We start from the raw sequence: 19,824 nt of genomic DNA, 5'->3' as shown, positions 1-19,824 counted from the left end.
CCATAAGAAAAAAGTGTTCATTAATAGATTCGAAATTTTAAACTGGAAATCCCTGCATTCCCAATATTAAGATGTTCATTCGTCCTTGTTTATGTCTTTTTCAGTCTGTAAGTAAAAGTAGCAAATTTCGAAAAGGTGTGCAACGATTTCTTCATGCACTTTTTAAGTGAGTTATATTATGGGCGGAAAGATTCTTTTCATATGACCTTGTGGTGCAACGGTAGCGCGTCTGACTCCACATCTGACGTTCGCGTGTTTAAATCATGTTGGTGTCAAAAAATTTTTTTCATAACTTAACCCATGTCTGGATTAAAATTGATGCTGTGTTGCTATCTGTCAGCACAGTGTCTGAAAAATTGTCTTTTAGTTGAATGTTATAGATTAATATCTTATAAACAATTATTTGATGAGAAAAATCATAGGGAAGCAAAATCAAAACATTAAATATTTAAGGCACGTTGGGATCTCTTTTCACTTTGATCATAGCATTGTCATCTTTGAATCCATAAGAAAAAAGGGTTCTTTACTAGACTCCAAATTTTAAACTGGAAAACCCTGCATTCCCAATACCAAGATGTTCATTCATCCTTGTTTATGTCTTTTTCAGTCTGTAAGTAAAAGTAGCAAATTTCGAGAAGGTGTGCCATGATCTCTTCATGCAGTTTTTAAGTGAGTTATATTATGGGCGGAAAGTTTCTTTTCATATGACTTTGTGTTGCAACGGTAGTGCGTCTGAGTCTAGATCAGACGATAGCGTGTTCAAATCACATCGGTGTCAAAAAACTTTTTCACAACTTAACCCATGTCTGGATTAAAAATTGAAGCTGTGTTGCTATCTGTCAGCACAGTGTCTGAAAAAGTGTCTTTTAGTTGAATGTTATAGATTAATATCTTATAAACATTTATTTGATGAGAAAAATCATAGGGAAGCGAAATCAACACATTGAATATTTAAGGCACGTTGGGATCTCTTTTCACTTTGATCATTGCATTGTCATCTTTGAATCCATAAGAAAAAAGGGTTCTTTACTAGACTCTAAATTTTAAACTGGAAAACCCTGCATTCCCAATATCAAGATGTTCATTCATCCTTGCTTATTTCTTTTTCAGTCTGTGAGTAAAAGTAGCAAATTTCTAGCAGATGTGCCACTATTTCTTCATGCACTTTTCACGTGAGTTATATTATGGGCGGAAAGTTACTTTTTATATGACCTCGAGTTGCAACTGTAGCGCGTCTGACTCCATATCAGAAGGTTACGTGTTCAAATCATGTCAGGGTCAAAAGATTTTTTCATAACTTAACCCATGTCTAGATTAAAATTGAAGCTGTGTTGTTATCTGTCATCACAGTAATTAAAAAAGTGTCTTTTAGTTGAATGCTGTAGATTAATATCTTACAATCAATTCTTTCATGAGAATAATCATCGGGAAACGAAATTAAAACATTGAATATTTAAGGCACATCTGCGTCTCCTTTCACTTTGACCATAGCATTGTCATCTTTGAGTCCATAAGAAAAAAGGGTTCTTTACTAGATTCTAAATTTTAAACAGGAAAAGCCTGCATTCCCAAAATCAAGAAGTTCATTCGTCCTTGTTTATGTCTTTTTCAGTCTGTAAGTAAAAGTAGCAAATTTCGAGAAGGTTTGCGCGATTTCTTCATACACATTTCATGTGAATTTTGGGCGAAAATTTTCTTTTCATTTGATCTTGTGGCGCAACGGTAGCGTTTCTGACTCCATATTAGAAGGTTGCTTGTTCAAATCACGCCAGGGTCAAGCAACTTTTTCATAACTTAACCCATGTCTGGATTAAAATTGAAGCTGTGTTGCTTTCTGTCAGCACAGTGTCTGAGAAAGTGTCTTTCAGTTGAATGTTATTGATTAATATCTTGTAGAAAATTATTTGATGAGAAAAATCATCAGGAAGCGAAATCAAAACATTAAATATTTAAGGCACGTTGGGATTTCCTTTCACTTTGATCATAGCATTGTCATCTTTGAATCCATAAGAAAAAAGGGTTCTTTACTAGACTCCAAATTTTAAACTGGAAAACCCTGCATTCCCAATACCAAGATGTTTATTCGTCCTTGTTTATGTCTTTTTCAGTCTGTAAGTAAAAGTAGCAAATTTCGAGAAGCTTTGCGCGATTTCTTCATACACTTTTCATGTGAATTATGGGCAGAAAGTTTCTTTTCATATGATCTTGTGGCGCAACGATAGCATGTCTGACTCGAGGTTGCGTGTTCAAATCACGCCAGGGACAAGCAACTTCTTCATAACTTAACCTATGTCTGGATTAAAATTGAAACTGTGTTGCTATCTGTCAGCGCAGTGACTAAAAAAAGTGTCTTTTAGTTAAATGTTATAGATAAATATATTATCAACAATTCTTTGATGAGAAAAATCATCGGGAAACGAAATTAAAATGTTGAATATTTAAGGCACGTCGGGATCTCTTTTCACTTTGATCATAGCATTGTCATCTTTGAATCCATAAGAAAAAATGGTTCTTTACTATATTGTAAATTTTAAACTGGAAAACCCTGCATTCCCAATATCAAGATGTTCATTCGTCCTTGTTTATGTCTTTTTCAGTCTGTAAGTAAAAGTAGCAAATTTCAAGAAGGTGTGCCACGATTTCTTCATGCACTTTTTAGGTGAGTTATATTATGGGCGGAGAGTTTTTATTCTGTGACGTCGTGGCACAACGGTAGCGTGTGTGACTCCAGATCAGAAGTTTGTGTGGTCAAATCACGTCGGTGTCAAAAAATTTTTTTCATAACTTAACCCATGTCTGGATTAAAATTGAAGCTGTGTTGCTATCTGTCAGCACAGTGTCTGAAAAAGTGTCTTTTAGTTGAATGTTATAGATTAATATCTTATAAACAATTATTTGATGAGAAAAATAATCAGTAAGCGAAATCAAAACATGGAATATTTAAGGCACGTTGGGATCTCTTTTCACATTGATCATAGCATTGTCATCTTTGAATCCATAAGAAAAAAGCGTTCATTACTAGATTGCACATTTTAAACTGGAAAACCCTGCATTCCGAATATCAAGATGTTCATTCATCCTTGTCTATGTCTTTTTCAGTCTGTAAGTAAAAGTAGCAAATTTCGAGAAGTTGTGCCATGATTTCTTCATGCACTTTTGTAAGTGAGTTATATTATGGGCGGAAAGTTTTTTTTCATATGACCTCGTGGTGCAACGGTAGTGCGTCTGACTCTAGATCAGACGATTGCGTGTTTAAATTATGTCAAGGTCAAAAAAAATTTTCAGAACTTAACCCATGTCTGGATTAAAATTGAAGCTGTGTTGTTATCTGTCATCACAGTGTCTAAAAAAGTGTCTTTTAGTTGAATGATATAGATTAATATCTTACAAACAATTCTTTGATGAGAATAATCATCGGGAAACAAAATTAAAACATTGAATATTTAAGGCACATCGGGATCTCCTTTCACTTTGATCATAGCATTGTCATTTTTGAGTCCATAAGAAAAAAGGGTTCTTTACTAGATTCTAAATTTTAAACTGGAAAACCCTGCATTCCCAAAATCAAGATGTTCATTCGTCCTTGTTTATGTCTTTTTCAGTCTGTAAGTAAAAGTAGCAAATTTCGAGAAGGTTTGCACGATTTCTTCATACACTTTTCATGTGAATTATGGGCGGAAAGGTTGTTTTCATTTGATCTAGTGGCGCAATGGTAGCGCGTCTGACTCCAGATCAGAAGGTTGCATGTTCAAATCACGCCAGGGTCAAGCAACTTTTTCATAACTAAACCCATGTCTGGATTAAAATTGAAACTATGTTGCTATCTGTCAGCACAGTGTCTGAAAAAGTGTCTTTCAGTTGAATGTTATAGATTAATATCTTATAAACAATTATTGGATGAGAAAAATCATCAGGAAGCGAAATCAAAACATTGAGTATTTAAGGCACGTTGGGATCTCCTTTCACTTTGATCATAGCAATGTCATCTTTGAATCCATAAGAAAAAAGGGTTTTTTAATAGACTCTAAATTTTAAACTGGAAATCCCTGCATTCCCAATACCAAGATGTTCATTCGTCTTTGTTTATGTCTTTTTCAGTCTGTAAGTAAAAGTAGCAAATTTCGAGAAGCTTTGCGCGATTTCTTCATACACTTTTCATGTGAATTTTGGGCGGAAAGTTTATTTTTATTTGATCTTGTGGCGCAACGGTAGCGCATCTGACTCCAGATCAGAAGGTTGCGTGTTCAAATCACGCCAGGGTCAAGCAACTTTTTCATAACTTAACCCATGTCTGGATTAAAATTGAAGCTGTGTTGCTATCTGTCATCACAGTGTCTAAAAAAGTGTCTTTTAGTTGAATGTTATAGAATAATATCTTACAAACAATTCTTTGATGAGAAAAATCATCAGGAAACAAAATCAAAACATTAAATATTTAATGCACTTCGGGATCTCTCTTCACTTTGATCATAGCATTGTCATCTTTGAAACCAGAAGAAAAAAGTGTTCATTACTAGATTCTAAATTTTAAACTGGAAATCCCTGCATTCCCAATATCAAGATGTTCATTTGTCCTTGTTTATGTCTTTTTCAGTCGGTAAGTAAAAGTAGCAAATTTCGAGAAGGTTTGCGCGATTTCTTCATACACTTTTCATGTGAATTATGGGCGGAAAGTTTCTTTTTGTATGATCTTGTGGCGCAATGGTAGCACGTCTGACTCCAGAGCATAAGGTTGAGTGTTCAAATGACGCCAAGGTCAAGTAAATTTTTTATAACTTAACCCTTGTCTGGAGTAAAATTGAAACTATGTTGCTATCTGTCAGCGTAGTGTCTAAAAAAGTGTCTTTTAATTGAATGTTATAGATTAATATCTTATAAACAATTCTTTGATGAGAAAAATCATCGTGAAACGAAATCAAAACATTAAATATTTAATGCACTTCGGGATCTCTTTTCACTTTGATCATAGCATTGTCATATTTGAAACCATAAGAAAAAAGGGTTCATTACTAGATTCTAAATTTTAAACTAGAAATCCCTGCATTCCCAATATCTAGATGTTCATTCGTTCTTGTTTATGTCTTTTTCAGTCTGTAAGTAAAAGTAGCAAATTTCGAGGTGTGCCACAATTTCTTCATGCACTTTTTAATTGAGTTATATTATGGGCGGAAACGTTCTTTTTATATGACCTTGTGGTGCAACGGTAGCGCATCTGACTCCAGATCAAAAGGTTGGGTGATCAAATCATGTCAGGGGTGAAAGACTTTTTCATAACTTAACCCATGTCTGGATTAAAATTGAAACTATGTTGCTATCTGTCAGCGTAGTGTCTAAAAAAGTGTCTTTTAATTGAATGTTATAGATTAATATCTTATAAACAATTCTTTGATGAGAACAATCATCAGGAAACAAAATCAAAACATTGAATATTTAAGGCACGTCGGGATCTCCTTTCACTTTGATCATAGCATTGTCATCTTTGAATCCATAAGAAAAAACGGTTCTTTACTAGACTCTAAATTTTAAACTGGAAAACCCTGCATTCCCAATACCAAGATGTTCCTTCGTCCTTGTTTATGTCTTTTTCAGTCTGTAAGTAAAAGTAGCAAATTTCGAGAAGGTGTGCCACGATTTCTTCATGCACTTTTTAAGTGACTTATATTATGGGTGGAAATTTACTCTTTGTATGATCTCGTGGCGAAACGGTAGCGCGTATGACTCCAGATTAGAAGGTTGTGTGTTCAAATCACGTCGTGGTCAAAAAACTTTTTCATAACTTAACCCATGTCTGGAATAAAACTAAAGCTGTGTTGCTATCTGTCAGCACAGTGTCTAAAAAAGTGTCTTTTAGTTGAATGTTATAGATTAATATCTTACAAACAATTCTTTGATGAGAAAAATCATCGGGGAACAAAATCAAAACATTGAAAATTTAAGGCACGTCGGGATCTCCTTTCACTTTGATCATAGCATTTTCATCTTTGAATCCATAAGAAAAAAGGGTTCTTTACTAGATTCTAAATTTTAAACAGGAAAACCCTGCATTCCCAATATCAAGATGTCCATTCGTCCTTGTTTATGTCATTTTCAGTCTGTGAGCAAAAGTAGCAAATTTCGAGAAGGTTTGCGCGATTTCTTCATACACTTTTCATGTGAATTATAGGCGGAAAGTTTCTTTTCGTATGATCTTGTGGTGCAACGGTAGCACGTCTGACTCCAGATCAGAAGGTTGCGTGTTTAAATCACGCCAGTGTCAAGCAAATTTTTCATTATTAACCCATGTATGGATTAAAATTGAAACTGTGTTGCTATCTGTCAGCACAGTGTCTACAAAAATGTCTTTTAGTTGAATGTCATAGAGTAATATATTACAAACAATTATTTGATGAGAAAAATCATCGGGGAAAAAAATCAAAACATTGAATATTTAATGCATTTCGGGATCTCTTTTCACTTTGATCATAGCATTGTCATCTTTGAATCCATAAGAAAAAAGGGTTCATTAATAGATTCTAAATTTTAAACTGGAAATCCCTGCATTCCCAATATCAAGATGTTCATTCGTCCTTTTTTATGTCTTTTTCAGTCTGTAAGTAAAAGTAGCAAATTTCGAGAAGGTGTGTCACGATTTCTTCATGCAAATTTTAAGTGAATTATATTATGGGCGGAAAGCTTCTTTTCGTATGATCTTGTGGTGCAACGGTAGCGCGTCTGACTCCAGATGAGAAGGTTGTGTGTTCAAATCATGTCGAGGTCAAAAACTTTTTCGTAACTTAACCCATGTCTGGATTAAAATTGAAGCTGTGTTGCTATCTGTCAGCACAGTGTCTGAAAAAGTGTCTTTTGGTTGAATGTTATGAATTAATATCTTATAAACAATTATTTGATGAGAAAAATCATAGGGAAACGAAATCAAATCATTGAATATTTAATGCACTTCGTGATTTCTTTTCACTTTGATCATAGCATTGTCATCTTTGAACCCATAAGAAAAAAGTGTTCCTTACTAGATTCTAAATTTTAAATTAATATCAAGATGTTCATTCGTCCTTGTTTATGTCTTTTTCAGCCTGTAAGTAAAAGTAGCAAATTTCGAGAAGTTGTGCCATGATTTCTTCATGCACTTTTCATGTGAATTATGGGCAGAAAGTCTTTTATCATATGATGTCATGGCACAACGGTTGCACATCTGATTCCAGATCAGAAGGTAGTGTGTTCAAATTACGTCAAGGTCAAAAAAAATTTTCAAAACTTAACCCATGTCTGGATTAAAACTGAAATTGGAAATTATGTGGCTATCAGTCAGCGCAGTGTCTAAAAAAGAGAGTTTTACTTAAATGTTATAGATTAAAATATTATCAACAATGCTTTGATGAGAAAAATCATTGGGAAACGAAATTAAAACATTGAATATTTAAGGCACGTCGGGATCTCCTTTCACTGTGATCATAGCATTGTCATCTTTGAATCCATAAGAAAAAAGGGTTCATTACTAGATTCTAAATTTTAAACTGGAAAACCCTGCATTCCCAATATCAAGATATTCATTCATCCTTGTTTATGTCATTTTCAGTCTGTAAGTAAAAGTAGCAGATTTCGAGAAGGTATGCCACGATTTCTTCATGCACTTTTTACGTGAGTTATATTATGGGCGGAATGTTACTTTTCATATGACCTTGAGGTGCAACTGTAGCGTGTCTGACTCCATTTTAGAAAATTGCGTGTTCAAATCATATCGGAGTCAAAAAACTTTTTCATAACTTAACACATGTCTGGATTAAAATTGAAGCTGTGTTGTTATCTGTCATCACAGTGTCTAAAAAAGTGTCTTTTAGCCGAATGTTATAGATTAATATCTTACAAACAATTCTTTGATGAGGAAAATCATCGGGAAACGAAATCAAAAGATTGAATATTTAAGGCACATCGGGATCTCCTTTCACTTTGATCATAGCATTGTCATCTTTGAATCCATAAGAAAAAAGGGTTCTTTACTAGATTCTAAATTTTAAACAGGAAAACCCTGCATTCCCAATATCAAGATATTCATTCGTCCTTGTTTATGTCATTTTCAGTCTATGAGCAAAAGCAGCAAATTTCGAGATTTGCGCGATTTCTTCATACACTTTTCATGTGAATTATGGGTGGAAAGCTTCTTTTCATCTCATCTTGTGGTGCAACGGTAGCGCATCTGACTTCTGATCAGAAGATTGCGTGTTCAAATCACGTTGGGTTCAGAAAACTTTTTCATAGCTTAACACATGTCTGGATTAATATTTAAACTGTGTTGTTATCTGTCAGCGCAGTGTCTAAAAAAGTGTCTTTTAGTTGATTGTTATAGATTAATATCTTATAAACAATTCTTTGATGAGAAAAATCATCGGGAAACGAAATCAAAACATTGAATATTTAATGCACTTCGGGATCTCTTTTCACTTTGATCATAGCATTGTCATCTTTGAAACCATAAGAAAAAAGAGTTCATTATTAGATTCTAAATTTTAAACTGGAAATCCCTGCATTCCCAATATCAAGATGTTCATTCGTCCTTGTTTATGTCTTTTTCATTCTGTATCTAAAAGTAGCAAATTTCGAGAAGGTGTGCCACGATTTCTTCATGCACTTTTTAAGTGAGTTATATTATAGGCGGAAAGTTACTTTTCTTATGAGCTCGTGGCGCCACGGTAGCGTGTCTGACTCATGATCAGAAGGTTGCGTGTTCAAATCATATTGGGGTCAAAAAAATTTTTCAGAACTTAACCCATGTCTGGATTAAAATTGAAGATGTGTTGCTATCTGTCAGCACAATGTCTAAAAAAGTGTCATTTAGTTGAATGTTATAGATTAATATCTTACAAACAATTCTTTGATGAGAAAATTCATCGGGAAACAAAATCAAAACATTGAATATTTAAGGCTCGTCGGGGTCTCCTTTCACTTTGATCATAGCATTGTCATCTTTGAATCCATAAGAAAAAAGGGTTCTTTACTAGATTCTAAATTTTAAACTGGAAAACCCTGCATTCCCAATATCAAGATGTTCATTCATCCTTGTTTATGTCTTTTTCAGTCTGTAAGTAAAAGTAGCAAATTTCGAGGTGTGCAACGATTTCTTCATGCACTTTTTAAGTGAGTTATATTATGGGCGGAAAGTTACTTTTCTAATGATCTTGTGGCGCAACGGTAGCGCATCTGGCTCCAGATCAGAAGGTTGTGTGTTCAAATCAAGTTGGGGGTCAAAAATTTTTTTTCAGAACTTAACCCATGTCTGGATTAAAATTGAAGCTGTGTTGCTATCTGTCAGCACAGTGTCTAAAAAAGTGTCTTTTAGTTGAATGTTATAGATTAATATCTTACAAACAATTCTTTGATGAGAAAAATCATCGGGAAACAAAATCAAAACATTGAATATTTAAGTCACGTCGGGATCTCCTTTCACTTTGATCATAGCATTGTCATCTTTGAATCCATAAGAAAAAAGGGTTCTTTACTAGATTCTAAATTTTAAAAAGGAAAACCCTGCATTCCCAATATCAAGATGTTCATTTGTCCTTCTTTATGTCATTTTCAGTCTGTGAGCAAAAGTAGCAAATTTCCAGAAGCTTTGAGCGATTTCTTCATAAACTTTTCATGTGAATTATGGGCGGAAAGTTACTTTTCATATGACCTTGAGGTGCAACTGTAGCGCGTCTGACTCCATATCAGAAGGTTGCGTGTTCAAATCAAGTTGGGGTCAAAAACCTTTTTCATAACTTAACCCATGTCTGGATTAAAATTGAAGCTGTGTTGTTATCTGTCATCACAGTGTCTAAAAAAGTTTCTTTTAGTTGAATGTTATAAATTAATATCTTACAAACAATTCTTTGATGAGAAAAATCATCTGGAAACAAAATCAAAACATTGAATATTTAAGGCACGTCGGGATCTCCTTTCACTTTGATCATAGCATTGTGTTCTTTGAAACCATAAGAAAAAAGTGTTCATTACTAGATTCTAAATTTTAAACTGGAAATCCCTGCATTCCCAATATCAAGATGTTCATTCGTCCTTGTTTATGTCTTTTTCAGTCTGTATGTAAAAGTAGCAAATTTCGAGAAAGTGTGCCACGATTAGTGTTGAGCCACCCCCGTAGTGTTCGAGTTCGGTTCGGTTCGTCGAACACCCGTGTGTTCGTCGAACTATTCGTCGAACACCTTCGAACACCGTTAAAACCAATGGCAGGCAAACAAAAACACATAGAAACACATAGAAAACACCTTCAAAGGTGTCCAAAAGCTGACAAACTGCTCAGAAGGCACAGCTAACACATGGAAAAGTGACAAATACATACAGTCATGCGAAAAGAAAAGAGGTGGAGGAGTAAAATGAGGGGGAGACACAGATATAGGCATGTCATGCCCTTCTAAAATCCAAAAAGTGAGAAGCCGACACGTCCAGTCCGTTCCTGCCTGTGCCACTTCTGTGTCGCCGGGTTTGTGCCAGAGCCGCCGTGGACCCTGACGGCAAGCCCCCCTATCCCAATACTGGTGCCTGTCCGCAGGTGGGTCGAGGCCCCCCACGGTGGGGGGGGGAGTAACATCTGCAGAAGAAAGACCATCTTCCAGCCAAACTAAGATGTCGACTTCTTTTCGTGGACAATGTGATACGATCCCATTCTTACAGACACGCCCATCGCTACAAATTCTAGATGAGGCACAAAAACAGCAGGTGCTTCAATGGATATCAAGTGCTCCTTCAAGTGGGCTCTCCATCACCTCAATTTCAACATCACAAATACTCCAGTCCTCAGAGGTGTCACCCCAATCGCACTTGCTTCCTCACAGCTCCCAAGTCTCCAGCTGCCCATCTGAGTATGGGGTAACACAGATGGCTGAGTCTGCCCAGCTGTTTACTCATACTATAGCCTGGGAAATGGAGGTCTGCTCCAGAGCTTCTGTTAATCCAGATGAGGAAATGATCTGATCCGATGCCCAGAATCTTTATAAGTTGGATCCAGGACCAGATGAAGAAGGTTCTGAGCATAATGTAGACTCTTGTTCCCAAACTGTAACTCCTGTTGGTGGAGACAATGATGAAGACGATGATGAGACTCAAATACCTGATTGGAGCGACAACTTGACTTTTCGGTCAGGGCAGGAAGAGGTTGGCTCTGAGGGCGACGGGTGTGATAACACACAGGGTAATGATGACGAGGTTGGAGATCCCACATACTGTCAACCCACAGTCAGACAGTCGATGAGGTCAGCAGAGGAGGTGGAGGAGGATGTGACTAGCCCTGGGGATGGGGATGACTCGGTACCCAGGCATTTGCCTGGCCTTGGGGATGTCGCGGTGGTCGGCTCCCTGGCCCGTACCCTGGGGTCTCTCTTTAAAAGGGTCGATAATTGTTAATTTTATAAGAGTTCATGACGCCACCTGTGGTATCTGGTGACAAGCACCAGCGCTGCAGCAGTCCACTGAGGCCAGTGATAAGGTAGCTCGATGGTATAGCTCCCCACAGGTGGAGCTAGGTCTCAGGGCAGCGTATGCAGGGGGAATGCAGGACAGGCGAGACCCAGCTGGGTCAGAGCAAGAACGGGAACGGACACGGTAGTCACTTCAGTACCTTTTACTGGTGGAAATTCAGGCACATCCCGGAGCACTGTAGGGTGAAGGGTGCATATCAGGATCCTCTCCAATGAGCGGGTGTAGGGCCTCCTGTTTCTTGCCTCTGCGTAGTAAGTTTCTGACCTGCCTGGAGCTAGGCCTAACTTTGTCTCTGTCCTGCGCTGGCTGACCTTGTGGTAGGGCCTTCTCTTGGAGTTCACGCTCCCAGTATGCGGGGCCTAAGCGTCTCCTGGCTCTGTTACATATCAGCACCTTAGCGATCCTGGGACTTGTAGTTCTCCAGGGATTCCGGTTATGCCTTACTGGGTCATAGAGATACCGGTAAGCTCGGATCCTGTGTCCGGTAAATGCTTCGGGGTGAGCTGGTTAAGCTCCTCTGCCCCTTATGTACTAACTCGCCACTCGCCTTCAGCCTACTCGGGCCCTCACTAGGCTATACACACTAACGGCAGCTTGCCGCGCTACACTGATCTTACGGCACCGGCACACCTTAAGCTCTATCTGGGCTCCTTGAATCTAGCAAGCAGGAGCCTCGTGCTCCACTGCTGAACTATTAACTGCGTTCTCTAGACTAGACTGAGCTCCACTGCAGACTGACCTCTCTTAGGCTTCTCTACTGCAGGAACTCTTCAGAGGAACTGAACTGCCTAGCTCCACCTTCCCTATTTATATCCCTAACGGGCTCCCTCTGCTGGTCTGAGGTGGAAGGTGGAGATGTGTGAATGTTTATGGGGGCCTCTTGTGGAGGATTCCATCAATGCACTCTTGTAGGATCTGTGATACCAAGCGCAGCGGGGCATCACAGATGCTATTGACGACAAGGTTAGGTTGCGCCTTCCTGAACAGAGACGGAGTACTGGAAGCACGTCAACAACTGCATCCTCACATGGGCTCTAAGCCTTGCATAGCCTGGGCATTTATTCAAATCGATAAGGATGACCCAACTCGTGTTATCTATAATATTTGTCAGCAAAAGCTAAGTAGAGGCCAAAAAATACATAGTTTGAGTACTTCATGCATGTACCGTCACATGGATATGAAGCATAAGTTGCAGTGGGAAGCTCACTGTGCTACAATGCGGCCTAGCCGGCTGGGCCAACCACCGTCTGCCCCATCTTGTGCATCCGCAGCCTCTTCATCCTCTGTGACTGGGGGGACAGCAGTCACACATGTTTTTGGACGCAGACCTGCCACCTCTTTACCCGCAACAGCCAGTGTGATTGGCAGGTCGTCAGTTCATTGGGAAGTGGAAACACCTGCTAGTGTTGAGTGCTCTCCGACATCGAGAGCACCACCTTTGGATCAAGGCAACCTAACATGTCCGCCTGCATCTTCCTCACAGACAGGCAGTTTGCCGGGGACACCCTACTCAACACCGTCTAAGCACAACAGCCAGCCCTCGGTCCCTCAGATGTGGAAAAGTAAAAGACCATTTCCTCCTAGCCATGAGAAAGCTAAGAGGTTGAATTTCACCATCTGCAAGCTGTTGGCTACAGAAATACTGCCTTTCCACCTGGAGGACACAGAGGATTTTCAAGACCTTATGTCCGTCACAGTGCCCCAGTACCAGATGCCCAGTCGGCACTACTTCTCAAAGAAAGGTGTGCCTGCGCTCCACTAGCATGTCGCACACAACATCACCGCTTCTTTGAGAAACTCTGTGTGTGACAGGGTTAGAGATGAGCGGTGTTCGACTAGAACTGTTCGCCAATCTCAAATTCGAGCTGTTTTGGGCGGTGTTCGAGTTGTTCGACGAACCCGAACGATTTGCAAAAAATTCGGCTGTTCGAGGTTATGTTAGATAACTGTTCGTGCACCAAAAGCGTGTCCTGCATGTCTGGCGCTATTTAGAGCACCAATCATGCAGGGATTGTCTGTCACTCACTGTAATGCCACAGCCATGGTGGTTGTGGCATTACAGTGATTGCCCAAATCGATGGGAACAGTGTCAACAGTGAAACATGAAAAGCCGGCAATTCAGCAGCGGCATACACCGGTACCCGACAATTTAGAACCGAAAGAATAGAGCTTCACACATAGATTAGATAGATATAAACATGTCAGCCACATATATACGAAGTACAGTGAAAGTGCTGCTTACTGTACTTGTCATTTAGCGTAAAGGATTTATCAAAAAAAATAATAGTGTTTTCACGCACTGTCTCTTTAAAAAAGCCGGCCGGCAATTCAGCATCTGTACCCGACAATTTATAACAGACAGAATAGAGCTTCACACATAGATTAGATAGATAGAAACATGTCAGTCACATATATATGAAGTACAGTGATAGTGTTGGTTACTGTACTTGTCATTTAGTATTAAAATAAAGGATTTATTATTAAAAAAAATGGCGTGGGGTTCCCCTTAATTTTAGGCTCTAGCGGAGGTTAAGCAGACGGCTGGGGCAGATGTTTGAAGCCTGGGAAGGGGGTAATACCCACGGAGCTTCCCAGGCTACTAATATCAGCCCCCAGCTGAATACATAGCCTTTACTAGCTATTAAAATGGGGGACCCCCCAAAAAAAATGACATGGGGTCCCCCCTAATTTAATAGCTAGCAAAGGCTAGGCAGACAGCTGGGGGCTGATATTAATAGCCCAGGAAGGGAGCCATGAATATTGGCCCCCTCCCAGGCTAGAAACACCAGCCGTCAGCCGCCCCAGAAATGGCGCATTCATAGGATGCGCCAATTCTGGCACTTAGCCTCGCTCTTCCACGCTGCCCTGGTGCGGTGGCAGGGGGTAATAGGGTTGGGGTTGATGTCAGCTTATAATGCCAGCTGACATCAAGCCCAGGTTAGTAATGGAGAGGCGTCTATAAGACACCCCCATTACTAACCCCATAGTCAAAGTTAAAAAAAAACACAAACACCCAGAATAAAGTCCTTTAATTGAAATAAAGAAACAATCCTTTATTGTTCTAAATTAAACCATACTTACCGTCACGCCCATTCCAGCTGAAGCCAACGATCTCCTGCAATAAAAGAAAAATAATAAAGCAACCTCATCCTTACCTTTCCATGGTTCCCACGACAGCTTCAGCTCTGCTACATCGAGATGACAGGCTGGACCGCAGCAGAACGCTGCCATCCAGCCTCTCATCCCGCAGACACTGAGAAGCGCAGGCTTGCTTGCGCTGCTCAGCGTCTCTCTGTGACGACATCCAGATGAGCCGAGTTCATGTCCAATGAACTCGGCTCACCTCATGCACGTCACTGACAGCGTGGGAAAATTCTCACGCTGAAGCGGTGAGTGCAGGAGAATTCTCCCACGCTGTCAGTGACGTGCATAAGGTGAGCTCATGTCCAATGAACTCAGCTCACCTCCTGCACGTCACTGACAGCGTGGGAGAATTCTCCTGCACTCAGCGCTTCAGCGTGAGAATTCTCCCGCTGAAGCGCTGAGTGCAGGAGAATTTTCCCACGCTGTCAGTGACGTGCATAAGGTGAGCTCATGTCCAATGAACTCAGCTCACCTCCTGCACGTCACTGACAGCGTGGGAGAATTCTCCTGCACTCAGCGCTTCAGTGTGAGAATTCTCCCACGCTGAAGCGGTGAGTGCAGGAGAATTTTCCCACGCTGTCAGTGACGTGCATGAGGTGAGCCGAGTTCATTGGACATTAACTCGGCTCATCTGGATGCCCTCACAGAGAGACACTGTGGAGCGCAAGCAAGCCTGCGCTTCTCAGTGTCTGCGGGATGACAGGCAGGATGGCAGCGTTCTGCTGCGGTCCAGCCTGTCATCTCGATGTAGCAGAGCTGAAGCTGTCATGGGAACCATGGAAAGGTAAGGATGATGTTGCTTTATTATTTTTCTTTTATTTCAGGAGATCGTTGGCTTCAGCTGGAATGGGCGTGATGGTAAGTATGGTTTAATTTAGAACAATAAAGAATTGTGTGTTTATTTCAATTAAAGGACTTTTTTCTGGGTGTTCTGTTTTTTTTAAATACTTTACTAGAAATTCATGGTGGTCATGTCTAATATTGGCGTGACCCCATGAATTTCGGGCTTAGGGCCAGCTGATAATGCCAAGCTGGCCCTAACCCCTTTATTACCCAGTGAGCCACCGCATCAGGGCCCTGGATGAGTTGGGTACAGCGCCAGAAGATGGCGCTTCTATGAACGCGCCATTTTCCGGGGTGGCTGCGGACTGCAATTTGCAGCGGGGGTGGCCCAGAAAGCTTGGGCCTCCCTGCGCTGCGGATTCCAGCCCCCAGCTGCCTAGTTGTACCTGGCTGGACACAAAAACAGGGCGAAGCCCCACGTCAATTTTCTTTAAATTATTTCATGAAATAATTAAGAAAAAAAGGGCTTCCCTATATTGTTGTGTCCGGCCAGGTACAAATAGGCAGCTGGTGGATGGGGGCAGCCCGTTCCTGCCTGCTGTACCTGGCTGGACACAAATATAGTGCGAAGCCCCACGTCAATTTTTTTTAAATTATTTCATGAATTTCCTGAAATAATTTAAAAAAATTGAAGTGGGGCTTCGCACTATATTTGTGTCCAGCCAGGTACAGCAGGCAGGAACGGGCTGCCCCCATCCACCAGCTGCCTATTTGTACCTGGCCGGACACAACAATATAGGGAAGCCCTTTTTTTCTTAATTATTTCATGAATTTCATGAAATAATTAAAAAAAATTGAAGTGGGGCTTCGCACTATATTTGTGTCCAGCCAGGTACAGCAGGCAGGAACGGGCTGCCCCCATCCACCAGCTGCCTATTTGCACCTGGCCGGACACAACAATATAGGGAAGCCCTTTTTTTCTTAATTATTTCATGAATTTCATGAAATAATTAAAAAAAATTGAAGTGGGGCTTCGCCCTATTTTTGTGTCCAGCCAGGTACAACTAGGCAGCTGGGGGCTGGAATCTGCAGCGCAGGGAGGCCCAAGCTTTCTGGGCCCCCCCCCGCTACAAATTGCAGTCCGCAGCCACCCCGGAAAATGGCGCGTTCATAGAAGCGCCATCTTCTGGCGCTGTACCCAACTCATCCAGGGCCCTGGTGCGGTGGCTCACTGGGTAATAAAGGGGTTAGGGCCAGCTTGGTATTATCAGCTGGCCCCAAGCCCAAAATTCATGGGGTCACGCCAGTATTAGACATGACCGCCATGAATTTCTAGTAAAGTATTTAAAAAAAACACAACACCCAGAATAAAGTCCTTTAATTGAAATAAAGACACAATTCTTTATTGTTCTAAATTAAACCATACTTACCATCACACCCATTCCAGCTGAAGCCAACGATCTCCTGCAATAAAAGAAAAATAATAAACCAACCTCATCCTTACCTTTCCATGGTTCCCACGACAGCTTCAGCTCTGCTACATCGAGATGACTGGCTGGACCGCAGCAGAACGCTGCCATCCAGTCTGTCATCCCGCAGACACTGAGAAGCGCAGGCATGCTTGCGCTCCTCACTGTCTCGCTGTGACGGCATCCAGATGAGCCGAGGTCATGTCCAATGAACTCGGCTCACCTCATGCACGTCACTGACAGCGTGGGAAAATTCTCACGCTGAAGTGCTGAGTGCAGGAGAATACTCCCACGCTGTCAGTGATGTGCATGAGGTGAGCTCATGTCCAATGAACTCAGCTCACCTCCTGCACGTCACTAACAGCGTGGGAAAATTCTCCTGCAATCAGCGCTTCAGCGTGAGAATTTTCCCACGCTGTCAGTGACGTGCATGAGGTGAGCCGAGTTCATTGGACATGAACTCGGCTCATCTGGATGTCGTCACAGAGAGACGCTGAGCAGCGCAAGCAAGCCTGCGCTTCTCAGTGTCTGCGGGATGACAGGCTGGATGGCAGCGTTCTGCTGCGGTCCAGCCTGTCATCTCGATGTAGCAGAGCTGAAGCTGTCGTGGGAACCATGGAAAGGTAAGGATGAGGTTGCTTTATTATTTTTCTTTTATTGCAGGAGATCGTTGGCTTCAGCTGGAATGGGCGTGATGGTAAGTATGGTTTAATTTAGAACAATAAAGGATTGTGTCTTTATTTCAATTAAAGGACTTTATTCTGGGTGTTTGTGTTTTTTTTAACTTTGACTATGGGGTTAGTAATGGGGGTGTCTTATAGACGCCTCTCCATTACTAACCTGGGCTTGATGTCAGCTGGCATTATAAGCTGACATCAACCCCAACCCTATTACCCCCTGCCACCGCACCAGGGCAGCGTGGAAGAGCGAGGCTAAGTGCCAGAATTGGCGCATCCTATGAATGCGCCATTTCTGGGGCGGCTGACGGCTGGTGTTTCTAGCCTGGGAGGGGGCCAATATTCATGGCTCCCTTCCTGGGCTATTAATATCAGACCCCAGCTGTCTGCCTAGCCTTTGCTAGCTATTAAATTAGGGGGGACCCCACGTCATTTTTTTGGGGGGGTCCCCCATTTTAATAGCTAGTAAAGGCTATGTATTCAGCTGGAGGCTGATATTAGTAGCCTGGGAAGCTCCGTGGGTATTACCCCCTTCCCAGGCTTCAAACATCTGCCCCAGCCGTCTGCTTAACCTCCGCTAGAGCCTAAAATTAAGGGGAACCCCACGCCAATTTTTTTAATAATAAATCCTTTATTTTAATACTAAATGACAAGTACAGTAACCAACACTATCACTGTACTTCATATATATGTGACTGACATGTTTCTATCTATCTAATCTATGTGTGATGCTCTATCTTTCTGTTCTAAATTGTCGGGTACCGCTGCTGAATTGCCGGCCGGCTTTTTTAAAGAGACAGTGCATGAAAACACTATTATTTTTTTAAATAAATCCTTTACACTAAATGACAAGTACAGTAAGCAACACTATCACTGTACTTATTATATATGTGACTGACATGTTTCTATCTATCTAATCTATGTGTGAAGCTCTATTCTTTCTGTTCTAAATTGTCGGGTACAGATGCTGAATTGCCGGCCGGCTTTTTTAAAGAGACGGTGCATGAAAACACTAATATTTTTTTTAATAAATCCTTTACACTAAATGACAAGTGCAGTAACCAACACTGTCACTGTGCTTCTTATATGTGTGACTGACATGTTTCTATCTATCTAATCTATGTGTGATGCTCTATTCCTTCTTGTCTAAATTGTCGGGTACCGGTGTATGCCGCTGCTGAATTTGCCGGCCGGCTTTTTTAAAGAGAGTGTCTTCTGAGCAGTTTGTCAGCTTTTGGACACCTTTGCAGGTGTTTTCTATGTGTTTCTATGTGTTTTTGTTTGCCTGCCATTGGTTTTAACGGTGTTCGACGGTGTTCTAAGGTGTTCGACGAACAGTTCGACGAACAGTTCCTCGAACATCCCGGTGTTCGACGAACCGAACCGAACCCGAACACTACTGGGTGGCTCAACACTAGACAGGGTGCACTTCACCACAGACACTTGGACGAGAAGGCATGGACAGGGGCGTTACATGTTGCTGACTGGACACTGGGTAACTATGGTGACAGCAGGACAAGGGGCTGCTGTCCAAGTCTTACCGTCCCCACGAGTTGTGTGTTAATCCTCTTTATCTCGAACTTCCTCCACTGCTTCTACCTCCTCAACCTCCTCTCGGTCCTCCACCTGCACCCAAAGCCTGTCTGGTAATGCCACCTGCTTTCTAACTGCGCAGAAGGAATCCTGCACACCTCCTTACTATGCTGGCAGCAGGGCTCAACGCATCAGTGTTTACTTTGAAATGTCTGGGAAATGTGAGTCACACAGCTGAGGAGTTTTGGTCAGCTCTGGAGACCCAGTTTCATGAAAGGTTGTCTCCACTGGACCTGCAACCAGGGAAGGCCATGTGCGACAATGCTGCAAACCTGGGTGCGGCACTTCGCCGGGGCAATGTCACACACGTGCCTTGTATGGCTCACGTGTTGAACATGGTTGTCCAGCAATTTTTAGCCCACTATCCCGGACTAGATGGCCTTCTGCAGAGTGCACGGTCGCTGTGTGCTCACTTCCGCCATTCGCATCCCGCAGTTCAACGACTTACATCTCTACAGAAGTCGTTGGGCCTGCCAGTTCACCGGCTGAAATGCGATGTGCCGACACGGTGGAATTCAACTCTGCACATGTTGCAGCGACTGTGGCAGCACCGACAAGCCCTGGTGCAATACGTTCTGACGTATAGCCTGGGCCAACGAGATCCAGAGGTGGGGCAAATCACGCTGGAGGAGTGGTCTCAGATCAGGGACCTATGCACCCTTCTGCACAGTCTTGAAATGGCGACGAAGATG

General features: G+C 41.4%; 3 non-coding genes across 3 annotated transcripts; all 3 read left to right on the top strand.

Moving 5' to 3' along the window:
• Positions 1 to 3,695: 3,695 nt before the first annotated feature.
• Positions 3,696 to 3,767, top strand: TRNAW-CCA (transfer RNA tryptophan (anticodon CCA)). The gene has a single exon. It is a non-coding gene; the product is annotated as a tRNA-Trp (tRNA).
• A 424-nt stretch (positions 3,768 to 4,191) lies between these two features.
• Positions 4,192 to 4,263, top strand: TRNAW-CCA (transfer RNA tryptophan (anticodon CCA)). Its single transcript has one exon. It is a non-coding gene; the product is annotated as a tRNA-Trp (tRNA).
• A 1,921-nt stretch (positions 4,264 to 6,184) lies between these two features.
• Positions 6,185 to 6,256, top strand: TRNAW-CCA (transfer RNA tryptophan (anticodon CCA)). The gene has a single exon. It is a non-coding gene; the product is annotated as a tRNA-Trp (tRNA).
• Positions 6,257 to 19,824: the final 13,568 nt, after the last annotated feature.

Source organism: Phyllobates terribilis, unplaced genomic scaffold (genome assembly GCF_046119375.1).
Source record: "Phyllobates terribilis strain yellow unplaced genomic scaffold, ASM4611937v1 Scaffold_11__3_contigs__length_659146591, whole genome shotgun sequence".
Classification (NCBI taxonomy): domain Eukaryota; kingdom Metazoa; phylum Chordata; class Amphibia; order Anura; family Dendrobatidae; genus Phyllobates; species Phyllobates terribilis.
The sequence above is the reverse complement of the archived record's forward strand: the minus strand, read 5'-3'. Positions and strand labels throughout refer to the sequence as shown.